This window comes from Pistacia vera, unplaced genomic scaffold, assembly GCF_008641045.1.
Source record: "Pistacia vera cultivar Batoury unplaced genomic scaffold, PisVer_v2 Contig800, whole genome shotgun sequence".
Taxonomy (NCBI): Eukaryota; Viridiplantae; Streptophyta; class Magnoliopsida; order Sapindales; family Anacardiaceae; genus Pistacia; species Pistacia vera.
This window is the reverse complement of record NW_022196669.1, coordinates 427,949-439,673: the sequence shown is the minus strand read 5'-3', so window position 1 is coordinate 439,673 and position 11,725 is coordinate 427,949. Positions and strand designations below refer to the sequence as shown.

Here is an 11,725-nt window from a genome sequence, read left to right as displayed (position 1 = left end):
ATATATATATATATATATATATATATATATATATAAAGACTGCCCAAAACAAATTTTAGGCCTTAGGGAGAAATTGTAATATTAGCTCTTTTATATTAAAAAAAATTACTAATTTTTTTTTATATAAATTCATATTATTTTTATTAGATATATAATAACATACCCGGTAATTAGAAAAGAAAAAACTATATTGAATTTTAAATTATGATAGGGAACTTGAACTAAATTTCTTTTCTAATTCAAGTTTCCCTTATACCTCTAATTTTATTTTATTTTTAAATCACTATTAATAGAGTAAATGAATAAGAAAAATATAGAAACAGAGAATTGACTTTTAATTTGAACAATGAAAAATAAATAAATAAGATAACGTTACAAAACATTAAGGTTAACCACAAATATAAAATTGGAAAGTATATTTCATTAAATGAAAATATTAACGTCTGAAGAAAAGAGGATAAATATTCAATTAAATGATATCAAAATAAATAATATTTTAGTAAGAGACGTTAAAGGAAATATTAAAATTTATTTTATTGTTATTAAATTAGCTTGATTAAGGGGAGGTCTTAGATAGTTGCCTCATTTGCCTCAAATGTAAACTTAGCATGAATAAGAAAATGACCCTAGGTAATTACGAAATTATCCTCCACAGCGTCTACTCTCTTATATATTTGGCACTTACATTTAAATAATAAGACGGTACTGTAAATAATATAATAATTAAGTACATATACAAAAACAACATATATAAAGCTAAAATAACCATGGATTAGCTGAAGGTTATTGCGATTAAGGACTAAATTAGAATTAATGATGAATATAGATGAACTATTATTTTAAGAGCAATGCTAGTTTTACAAGTTTTACAAAGACATATATAAAGGGGGCATACAAAGATAATTTTCACCCTTGATTTTCATGATTTTTTTTTTCTCCCTCTTTTTTCGTTTTTTTCTTTGTTTTTTTTCTTTTTGATGATGTCACTTTGTAGCCCTTTTTATATAGGCCTTTGTAAGGATATCATTTTTCTTATTTTAATAATGATTAATTTGTAAGGGTAAAAGTTGTTTTTAATTTTAATTTTTGTGTTTTTAGGACTATATTAGGGTTTGATTATGTTTTTAAGTATTTGGTTGAATTTATAAATACAAGGAAATAATGTTTAATATCTCGAAGAGACATTGTTAGTTTCTGAAATCAAGAGAGGGTTTTTAACTAACCCCTGGGTGTCCAAGTATTTCGATAGGGACTCTTGAGTTCGAGTCTCTTCTCGGATGCTAATAGGAGAGACCATTAGAGCTTTTACTTTGTTGGTAGTTCCAAGATCGTAAAAAATTAATTGAGATACATGTAAACGGGTTCAAATACCCTAGTCATTGAAAAAAAAAAAAATTCTACTTTTGCCCGCAAAAATTAGGGGGAAGAAATTCATGTATATTTAACCTTGGAAAAAAACGTTGAGATTCAAAACACGAAGAATCTAATATATCTATATTTTCAATAATTTCATTGTAATAAATCTATAATTAAACAAACCGTTCCGAACAAATATCATAAACATCACATGAAATTAAATTGTGAGAAATTATTTTATCAATTAATTGATTATAAAATGCGAAGTATAAGAATTGGCAAGGATTTCAACCAAAATATTCATAAAAAGATTATTACTTTTATTATGTGATGAATAAACATCTTAATTTTGGAGGGTTGAGAATATTAATTACAATGACACGTGCCACTACTTATACAACGACATGGAGGAACACAAGCGGGGTCACACAGGCTGATTTGAGCAGTTCCTTGGGAAAGAAGATCACCACGAATGCAAATGCCATCGGCACATAAACGTTCCCCAATTATACATTTTATAGTTTGCAATCATCGTCACTAGAACACTTCAACACTCTTTCATCTCCTTCTGCCATTGATAGTTGCATATCTACAAACCATCAAATTTATTTGTTAATAATCAATAATAAAAAATTCACTTAGTAAAAAAATAAAATAAAATAAAAGATTTGTCTTGACTAACAAGATGAAACGATCAAGAATATAAAGACCAACTTTAGTGAAGACTTCTGCATCTTTTTGAGAACTTCTAATTAGCAATAAAATACTTGAGCCAAAAGAACTTGACAATATTTACAGTAGAGATGGGTGTTTGGGACTGGACCCAAAAAGTCCACCCAAAAACCTGAGCCTAGGACCAGCCTCACAAGGACCGAATCCCCTAAAACCTAGCCCAAATCGTGGAGAAGAGCCCGGGCCCAAACTTTTTTTTTTGTTTTTTTTAAATGCTACTTGACAAATTACCAAAACCCCCTTTAAATTTACATAAATATGGGCTAAATTGATATTTAAAAAAATATTGCATTGAGCAGCCAATGGTTGACTGACTACTCAATACAACGGTCAACTGACCGTTGGCAGGCAACGGTCATATGGGGGGAAAACTTTATTTTTTTGCACTTCCCCCCCAACCGCCCACCCCCCCCAAAACACAAAAAAATGTGAACTATATAAAAACCCTCCTATATTTCACATTTTCTTCACAACTCAACCCTCAATCTATTCTCAAATTCTCTTCAATTCAATTTATATTTACATTTATTCATATTATTATTTATATTATTCAATTTTTTTCCATTTTTCAATTTCATCTATTATTCAATTTCTTCATTTTAATTATTTATTATTTCATTATAAATTCATGATAGATTCCTGAAATTATGCATTCAGAGGATCATCCCCAAATCAGTTTTATGTTCCATCCACCAAAGAAATGGAAGAGTTTGATCCATTTTCACAACTCCAAATGGTCGGGACTGGGTCCAGCCAAACACAAGTGAGCTGTGACTCCACAGCCCGACCATCAAAGATGGCAATGTTCGAGGTATGACAATTCTTCACCAAATCGAAACGGCCAAAGCTAAATGGGTTGGGGGAAGATACGTGCGGGGAATGCAATTTTTGTTCAACTATTATCGACACTGAGAACAGGACTTCGATGATGCGGCGACACTTGGAGAAGAAGCACCCCCAACAAATGCAGTAGTCCCGCCAGTCCGATTCAGGTTCAAGTACCGCACCAGTTAGACAAATTCGAATTCAATTTAATTTTGATCCACAATCCTCAACTCTCTCAACATGGAATTACAATGCATTCATAGCACGAGAAGAAATACAAACTCTCCTATTTTTATTATTTGAAAATCCTTATTTTGTTTAAATGATTAAAATTGCTTTTTGTCTAGTATTTATCCCTTTTAGTTGTAGCTCTACTAAAAGGGACATAAAAAACCTTTATGATAAAATAAAAAATCAACTTAAAAATGAATTTCAAAATTTTAGGAATATATCTATTACACTTACTTTAGATATATTGGCTGCTAGATCAAAAACAGATTTTTTGAGTGCACAATACATTATTTAGATCATGGTTGGCATTTACAACAAAAATTGATAGGTTTTAAAGCATTATATGAAAAACATAGTGCTGAAATTATTTATTTTACAATTATTGAAGTTTTGCAAGAATATTTATTATCTGAGAGAGTTGTGGCGCTAATGCTTGATAATGCAACTGCTAACACCTCGACAATTTTTTTATTTGAAAAGAGATTGGATCCGCATGGTGAAGGCAAATTTTTTCACCAGAGATGTGCTTGCCACATCTTCAATGTAATTGTTAAAGTAAGTTTAAAAGCTATACATTCGAGGATTGAATGGGTACGTGCGGCTATCGGATTCATCGTTGGTAGCAATTCAAGATGGACTGAATTATGCAAACATTGTTGCCAAGAGGATCCGCTGATTCAACCAAAGAAGTTATGTACGGATATGTCTATCCGTTGGAGCTCCACGTACCTGATATTAGAAAAAGCTATACTAACCGCAAGACAAATTACAGAGTTCGTCAACCGAAAGAACTATTCGGAAGAAGTTGTCAACAAATCCAATTGGATGGTTTGTGAACTATTTTTTTCGTTTCTTAAAATTTTTTACGATTCCACTAATTTATTAAGTGATATTTATTATCCTACTACTAACGTAGCGTTAGATGTTTTACTTCGAATTTCTACAACTTTTGCCACATATAGGTATAATGAAGATTTGCGCGACATTGTTGTTGCAGTGGAAAAAAAAAATACCAGAAATATTGGTTAGATATTCCATTCTTATATAAATTAGGTCTTATTGTAGATCCAAGATTTAAATCAAGCGTATTTAATTGTACGTTGCTGAGATATGCCATAATTTACAATATGACTATAGTTCTTATTTGATAGAATTTAACAGAAAATTGGAAAACCTTTTTTCTTTGTATCAGAGTAGGCACATTGGAGCGTCCAACGCTAGCAGAGACGAGCAATAAGAGCTTGAGGAAGACCATGGATGGCAAGGAATGAGCATCTGGAGGTTTATGGAATGTGACAACGGTGGTGGTGGAAGTAGCAACTCATACAGATAACTTGAACCAAATGAGCTGCACCAGTACCTACAAATGGACATGTCCTATATGACCACGACAATTGCATCCGAGTTAGCATTCTCAATTAGTGGCCGCATTGTTGAAGAGAGAAGATGTTCTTTAACCAATGAAATGATTGAAGTCATAACATGTTTATATGATTAGACTCATGCGGAAGAAGAGATCAACAGCGCCTTGAAGATCCCGAACTACTCAACCTCTTCAGAAACACAGATTTGGAGGATGTAAATATCATTAACGATGAAAATTAGTAATTTAATAAAATCAAATTTATTTAATTGTTTATTTGTGAAGTGCAATTGTGTGAATATTATATTTACGTTAAAACTTAAAATTAAATTGTTATTATCTCCTTAAAGTTTAAATTAAAAACACCCTAAAAAATTACATTAAACCCCTTTATATAATTTTGATTAAGACCCTAAATATATATATATAGGGGGTAAATGAAATTATTTAGACCCATGGGATCGGTCCTAGGACCGGTCCTATGAGCCTAGGATCGGTCCTAGGGACCAGTCCGATCCCTAATATTATTCATGGACTTGGGACGGTCCTAAGCCCATGAAAGACTGGTCCCAACTGAGCCCAAACCCTAGCCCGGTTGGGTCTGATCTCTGCCCACCTTTACATCCAATAGAGAAAACACAACCAAGAAAACAAATGGTGGTGGCGGCCATGTATGATCTTCCTTCAACACTCATGAACACCTAAACCACCCATTCAACACCCAATACCACCACATAACCCCATAAGAACCTTATCACTACTCAAACAAAATTGAAAGTTGTTTAAAGAGTTGTATAAACTTAGTAGAATGGGTTAAATTGAAATCCTAATACTGTATTACTAAAACATGAATTATAAAATAAGAAATCAAAACACTAATTAATTTTTGTAACTACACCTTTATTAAGTTATAACCTTCTAATAGTAATAAAATTAGTTGGTCCTACCATTATGACTATAGAGAGGTTTTACCGTATAAAGGAAAGTAAAACATTCAATAGAGTTTTTTTAAATAAATAAAAAAAACATGTATTCCAAATTAAATCAACGTCGTGCACATAAGCTTGAGGTCTAGGGAACAAATGTCCCTCTTACCAACTTATTTGGATAAGATCGATTTAATTTGGGTCTGTACTTAGTGTCACGTCCGACCCAAGCCCAACTCCATACGAGGCCCAATGTCCAGTTTAAGAGGCTTGATCCAGACTTGACCTATAAGCATCAAAGAATATGCCAGAGAATATCTCTAGAAGCTTCCAACATATTCCTCACCAAAAAGGCAACACAATAGGACTAGGATTCTATTGCTTGTACACTAAATCCTAGTCATCCATCTTAATGGATATGTATAGATATGAACCGTTGGATCTACTTGTAAAATCCTATATAAAGCTAGCTAGTCTTAGTTTATCTCATTCATTCCCATATGGGTATGGGAATGGGTTCGACCCAATTTGTGTAGGTGTGGGTCTAGGTGTATGGACTGGTGCATTCTCTTCTCGAGATGGACTGGTTGCTGACTTGGGTAGGCATTGGTCCCAACCGGGCTTGGGTCTGGGCCCGAGCCCGACTAGGACTGGTCTCATTTGGGACCGACTCGCTCATGGTCTCAGGCCCATAAGAAATTTTAGGATAGGAACCGGTCCCTAAGACTGGTCTTTGGCCCATAGGATCGGTTCTATAGGCCTAGGAAATTATTTTTCACCCCCCCCCCAATTTTTTAATATTTAAGGGGCCAAAAACAATTATATAGGGGGGTTTATGTAATTTTTAGGGGCTTGGAAAATTTATTTCCACCCGAGAGATTAGTAAATTTTTAATTAATTTTAAAAGATAATAAAATAATAAATAAATTAATGGTTAATTATAATTAATAATAATTTATAAAAATGAGGATTTAAATTTAAACTTTAAAGAGACAATTTAATTAATTAATTTTAACATAAATGTAATATTCACACTTCATAAATAAACAATTAAATAAATTTATTTTAATTAAATTATTTATTGTCAACAATATCTACATCGTTTAAATCTGTGTTCCTGAAGAGTTCAAGTAGGTTAGGATCTTCAGGGTGCTGCTGTGTTCTTCTCTCTGCATGAGTCAAATCCCGTAAACACATTATCACTTCAATCATCTCATTGGTTAAAGAACATCTTCTGTCTTCAACAATCCAGCCACTCGTTGAGAATGCTGACTCGGATGCAATTATAGAAACCAGCACAGATAAAATGTCACGTGCCATTTGGGCTATAATGGGGAGTCGACTTTAATGTTGTTTCCACCATTGAAGCACATTCATCTCACGTTTCTCCTTCTTCATCATGTAGGACATGTCCATGTGCAGTTAGCGACTCAGCTCATTTGGTCCATGCATGTACGCACTAGAGCTGTTACTTCCGCCGCCATGTTCCATATACGTCCACATGCTCGATGCTTGATAGTTGTCTTCATCAGGGTCCTGTTGGTCATCTCTGCTGGACATTCCAGTTCCATTGTACCTGCTCTGATATAAAGAAAAAAGGTTTTCCAATTTTTGCTTAAAGTTAATCAAATAATACGTATAATCATGTCCTAAATGCTCGCCTATCTCAGTAACTATAAAATTAACTACATATAATTTAAACCTAAGATCTACAACAAGGCCTAATCCATATAAGACACTACAACATTATGCCTTTCTAGCCATGGCGTTCATTGTAGCTAAAAGTATGAATTTGTGCAGCTAAATGATTTAGCTACAAATGCAATGTTTTGTAGCTTATCGTAGTTAGAAGTGGAGCAGCTAAAAGTTAGCCATTTAACTTTTTGCTTATGTAGCTAACGGTTTATATTTTTTTCCTATGGATGAGATTAATATGTAACTAAAAACTTAAATGTTTTCGCTATAACAATAATAAGCTTGTAGCAAAAGCTTTGCCTTTATAGCCATGGAGAATAGTCTGTATAGCTATGTTTGCATTTTAGCTACACAAATATAAATTTATAACTAAACCTTGAAAATTCCTGCTACAAAAATAATATGCATAGCAAATATATTAACCTTTTAGCAACGTAACCACTAAAATCGTAACTAAATAAAAAGATCATTTGCCACATATATAGTGAATTCATAGCTAAATATTAATTTTTTTGCTACATAAATATATAAGTCATATCTATATATGAAAAGATATTGCTATGGACATAATGTGTTAATAGCTAAATACTGAAATTACTTGCTATGAATACTTTTGATTTATAGCTAAATATTATAATTATTTGCTATGGACATATTGAAGTCATATCTATATATGAAATTCAGTTGCTATGGACATAGCGTGTTAATACTTAATAGCTAAATATTGAAATAACTTGCTATGAATACTTTTTATTGATGTATTGATTGTAATCAGTAGTCAGTAGCTTAAGTTCAATTGTTAAGTTAGTTAAATAAGTCTAAGCAGGTGTTTGCCCAACTTATTCAACTGGAATGGTTACCAAGTAATTTGGGTTTAGTTGAGGTTAATTGTGGTAAGGTTGGGTTTAGTTGAGGTTAACTATGGTAAGGTTAAAGTAATACCATGGTTTAGTTAAAGGTTAGTTTAGTTATTAAAAGTAGTCAACGATTGTAAGTAAAGTGTGTGACTAAAAATCACGCTTGAATAAATTCAAGAAAACTCTTTTCTCTTTGTTCCGTTTTGCTGCATTTCTTTTTCATTATGTTACATGGTATCAGAGCAATAGGTTCGAATGTCTTCACCAATCAAGCAAATCAAAAGTAGAAGCTAATCATTGGAGGTTGTTTGAGAACACGTTAGTTCTACCTCAATCTACAATTTTTTCTCTTGATCTGAAGTTGTCAAGATTTTCAGTAGCTAGTAAGAATGGAGAATGTCCACGGAGAATCAACAATCACTACAATAGATTCAAATTCACCACTCTATATTCATCCTTCAGATACACCTGGTTCAGTTTTGGTCTCAGAACAGTTAATTGGTACTGAGAACTATGGAATTTGGAGCCGACCTATGATGGTTTCACTGCGAGCGAAGAATAAGTTAGGGTTCGTGGATGGTACTTGTAAAAAGTCCAGTTTTAACTCTCTTCTACATGCACAATGGGAACGATGCAATTCGCTAGTCTTGGCTTGGATTTTTAACACGGTTTCAAACGATATTTTCAATGGGATTGTGTATTCAACAAATGCTTCTCAGTGTGGCAAGATCTATAGGAGCAGTATAACAAAGTAAGTGGAACAAGAGTTTATGCTATTCATAGAGAAATTGCAAATCTGGTTCATGGAACAAATACAATTGTTGTCTATTATAATACACTCAAGTCATTGTGGGATGAATTGAGTTCGTTAGTTTGCTTGCCTCATCCAGATAGCAATTATGCGAAAGCTTATCTTCATCACCTTAACCAGCAAAAATTGCTACAATTCTTGATGGGGTTAAATGACTCTTATTCTATGGTACGGAGTCAAATATTGCTTATGTCTCCTCTTCCCTCTGTGAAACAAGCTTATTTTGTGGTGAATCAGGATGAAAGCCAAAAAAATTTGTCTGGAATGAACACTAACTCAAAGGTTTCAGCTGCCTTATATGTTCAAAATAATCAGAGGGGACCGGGTCAGAATTCGAAGTATAAAGGAAAAAAACCGTATATAGAGTGTGAACATTGCCATTTACCAGGACATAAGAAAGACACTTGCTACAAGCTTCACGGATATCCAGCCAATTTTCAGTTTACCAAAGGGAAATCTGGAACAAAAACTAAAGCAAACCATGCACAATCCACAAATTCAACCACAGAAATTGCACAATCTGACATGACTCTTGGGAATGTTTTGTCATCAGAACAGTATAATCAACTCCTGCAGTTGCTTGGAAAAGAAAATGTGGCATCACCAGCAGCTAATCTAGTAGGCAGTTTTACTTCTCTATATTCCTGTTATGATACAAATAGTTGGATCTTAGATTCGGGTGCCACTGATCATATGACACATGATTTCTTTAGTCTTGAATCTCTTATTGAAATAGCATCATCTTCAAATACTTTAGTTAGCCTTCCCAATGGTACAAAGACTAATATCAAACACACTAGTTCTGTTAAGTTGGATAATGACATCTGTCTTGAAAATTTATTGCATTTACAAGAGTTTAAGTATAATCTTTTGTTAGTGTCAAAGTTGACTGCTTCCAAAAAATATTCAGTCACGTTTTATCCTGATTTTTGTTTAATTCAGGATCTTTGGAGTGGCAAGTTGAAGGGGATTGGTAAACATAGCCAAGGATTATACTATTTCATGCCCATTTCAAAAATAAACTCAAATGTATTAGGTTCAGATATTGAGAATAAAGTTGTTGATAGTGCATCTTGTTTGAGACATGCTGTAACTCCTATTTCATAAATGAATAAAAATCAGTCTTATTTGTCCTCTTCAACATCTTGTTTGAATGTTAGTTCTGACATTTGGCATCAAAGGTTTGGTCATGCCCCTTATCATGTTTTAAAATTGATACATAACGATCTGTCCACATTAAATCCATCACACTGTACAGTTTGTCCTTTAGCAAAATAGACCCGAATATCATTTCCTTTAAGTACTTCCACAACTTCCAATATTTTTTATCTTCTTCATATGGATGTTTAAGGTCCTTATAAAGTGCCAACACATGGTAATGCCAGGTATTTTTTTTACTATTGTAGATAATTTTTCTCGAATTACTTGGTTGTTTCTTATTTAGTTCAAATAAGATGTATTTCAAACACTACAAAATTTTTTGCTTATGGTTCAAAATCAATTTCATCAAACACCTAGATGTATAAGGATAGACAATAGGTTAGAGTTTTTTAATAAACAGTGTAAAGATTTACTACAAGATAAGGGCATCATGCATCAAAGTTCCTGTGCTTATACACCACAACAAAATGGCATAGTTGAACGAAAACATAGGCACATTCTAGAGATAGCTAGAGCTTTGAAATTTCAATCTAATCTACCACATAGTTTTTGGGGAGATTGTGTTAAGACAGTTGTTTATCTTGTTAATCGATTACCAACCAAAGTACTTAATGGATTGTCACCATATGAAAAAAAATTTGGGTGGAAACCTAAAATTGATCATTTGAAAGTTTTTGGATCCTTGGCTTATGCTACAGTTTTATCCCCTAAAGACAAGCTTTCTCCAAGCTCTAAGCCTTGTGTGTTCATAGGTTATTCCTCATCACAAAAGGGTTATGTCTTATATGATTTAACATCTCATTCTGTGTGTATTACTAGAGATGTAGTTTTCTATGAATCTATTTTTCCTTACACTCTGTCACGAGCATCTAAACCATTGTTTTTATCTGAACCTTTCATGGCACTTGACACTGCATCTTTACCTACATGTTCAAATCCAATTGCATATGTTAGAGACATGTTATCTATTCCTAACACAGAACCAGAACCAGCACCTGTTTCATCTCCTAACCAATCCCATTTTACTCCTACTCAACCAAGAAAATCCACAAGACTTTCTAAACCTCCAATATGGACATCAGATTATGTTTTTCCTACAATATCTTAGCCTAATCAAGCCAACCATGTTAAATACCCTATTCAAGATTCATTATCTTATGGCAATCTATCATCATCCTATCAAGCCTGCCTATCTAAATTCTCTTCTTTAATTGAACCAACCACTTTTAAACAAGCTTCTAAAGACCCTAATTGGTTTGATGCTATGAAAAACCAAATTTAGGCTTTAGAGCTCAATGCCACATGGTCCTTGGTTCCTTTACCTTCTAGTAAGATCCCTATAGGCTGAAAATGGGTCTATAAACTCAAATATAGAGCTGATGGTTCATTGGAGAGATACAAGGCCAGGTTAGTGGCCAAAGGATACACACAGCAAGCAAGGATAGACTATGATGAGACTTTTTCTCCTGTAGTGAAAATGGTAACAGTTCGGATTATTTTAACTCTGGCCTCCATGTTTCATTGGCCTTTATATCAAATGGATGTCGATAATGCTTTCTTGCAAGGTGATTTACAGGAAGAGATATACATGACTTTACCACTAGGCTTTCCCAAACCAGGAGATTAGCCTCTAGTATGTAAGTTACACAAATCACTTTATGGGTTGAAACAAGCTTCTCGAGCTTGGAATCACAAGTTGACTACTGCACTTCTCTCTGGTGGCTTTGTACAGTCTACTTCAGATTATTCTTTATTCATCAAGAAGATT

At 33.3% G+C, this 11,725-nt stretch overlaps 1 pseudogene; it reads right to left on the bottom strand.

Annotated features, from left to right (window-relative positions):
* LOC116117226 overlaps nucleotides 1-7,004 on the bottom strand; it is a 13,971-nt pseudogene extending 6,967 nt beyond the window's left edge.
* Between the last annotated feature and the right edge of the window lie 4,721 nt (nucleotides 7,005-11,725).